Here is a 1,999-nt window from a genome sequence, read left to right as displayed (position 1 = left end):
ACATAATACATGACTTGCTCCTCCTTGCCTTCTGCTATGATTTTGAGGCTTCCCCAGCCATGTGGAACTGTAAGTGCAATTAAACCTCTTTCTTTTGTAAAGTGCCCAGTCTCAGGTATGTCTTTACCAACAGCATGAAAATAGACTAATACACTTCCAAATAGCAATGTATGAAAGTTCTGGTTGCTCTATATCACCATTAACATCTGGTGCTATCATCCCTTGTAATTTTAGCCATTATAGTAGATGTTTACTGGTTTCTCATTATATTTTCTCTTTGCATATCTCAGATGACAATTAATGTCAAACACATTTTCATGAGTGTATTTGCCATTTAAAAATATTCCTATGTGAAATATTTAAGTTTTTCATCCAGTTTTCTTGACTTTAATTTTTAAATTATTATTTTTATAGGAATCTTTGTACATTCTGGAGATAAGTCATTTTTCAATAGTATGAACTACGAATATACTCCACCTGCCTGAAACTTGTGTTTTTGTTTACCTACTCGTGCTGTTTAAGAATAGAAGTTTTAATTTTGATAAAGTAAAATTTGCTAAAATTATTTACTTTTTTATGTTTCTTGAGTACTAGACAAGAAATGTCTGCTGATTCCTAGGTAATAATAACATTTTTCTATGTTTTCTTCTAGACATTTCATAATTTTAATATTTACATTGAAGTCCATAATTAATTTTATATAAATTATTATGTGCTATACAAAGTAAAAGATAAGATTTATTTTATCTATATAAATATCCAGTTATTTCAGCACCATTTGTTAAAAAGACTACCTCTACCCCCATTGAATTACCTTGGTAACTTTGTCAAAAATTATATAACCACATAAGTGTGAATCATATATTTCTAAACTCTGATTACTGTAACTCTATGATTAGTCTTAAAGTCAATAAACTTAAGTTACCCAACTTTGTTCTTCTTTTTCAAAATTGTTTTGTCTATTCTGGATTATTTGCATTGCCTATAAATTTCAAAATAGAATCAGCAATCTCTACCAAAACAGCCACATGAGCTTTTGATTGTGGTCACAGTGAATCTATACATCAGTTTAGGAAGAATTACCAAATTAACAATGCAGTACTAAGTCTCCCAATCCTAGTATAGCACATTGTTCCACATTTTTAGGTCTTTCTTAACTTTTAAGCAGTGTTCTATAGTTTTAAATGTAGAGTTACTACATATCATTTACTAAATTTTTCATATTTTTATTACACATTGTATTATTTTTATTTAATTTCATATTCAAATTATTGATAGTTTATAAAACAATTGATTTTGTCTATTCATTTTGCATACTGTGACTTTGCTGAATTTCTTTATTAGTTCTAGTGCACATTTTTTAAACTCTTAGAATTTTTAATACACACAAGCATGTTGCCCAAATTTTTGTTTGCCTTTTTCCTACATATGCCTTTTATTTATTTTCTGTGACTTATTGCACTGGCTACTACCTTTAGTAAAATACTGAATTGTCATGATAAGAGTAAACATCTTATGCTCACTTCAGCAGCACATATATTAAAACTGGAATGATAAAGAGGAGATTAGCAGATTAGCATGTATCCTGCATGAGAATGACATGCAAATTTGTAAAGCATTCCATATTTTTACATAAATGTGAAATTCCACAAAAAGATAGATACCATAATGAAGAACCAAACAGAAATCCTGCAGTTAAAGAATTCAATGAATAAAATTAAAAATGCAATCAAGACCATCGAAAGCAGACTTGATAAAGCAGAAGAAAGAATCTCTGAACTTGAAGATATGTCATTTAAAATTATCCAGTTAGATAAAAAAATAAAAATAAAAAAGAGTAAAGAAAACCTACAAGAATTATGGTACACCATTAAGTAAAAAACATTCATATAATAGTAATGCCAGAAGGAAAAGAGATAGGCAAAGGCATAGAAGATCTATTTACTGCAATAATAGCTGAAAACTTTCCAATTCTGAGAAGAAATATGGATATCCAGAT

At 28.8% G+C, this 1,999-nt stretch overlaps 1 pseudogene; it reads left to right on the top strand.

The window, feature by feature from the left end:
- Positions 1 to 1,515: 1,515 nt before the first annotated feature.
- LOC112441230 (U6 spliceosomal RNA) lies at positions 1,516 to 1,630 on the top strand (annotated as a pseudogene).
- The last annotated feature ends 369 nt before the right edge of the window (positions 1,631 to 1,999 follow it).

The sequence above is a fragment of the Pan paniscus genome, chromosome 9, assembly GCF_029289425.2.
Source record: "Pan paniscus chromosome 9, NHGRI_mPanPan1-v2.0_pri, whole genome shotgun sequence".
In the NCBI taxonomy this organism is placed as follows: Eukaryota; Metazoa; Chordata; class Mammalia; order Primates; family Hominidae; genus Pan; species Pan paniscus.
The sequence above is the reverse complement of the archived record's forward strand: the minus strand, read 5'-3'. Positions and strand labels throughout refer to the sequence as shown.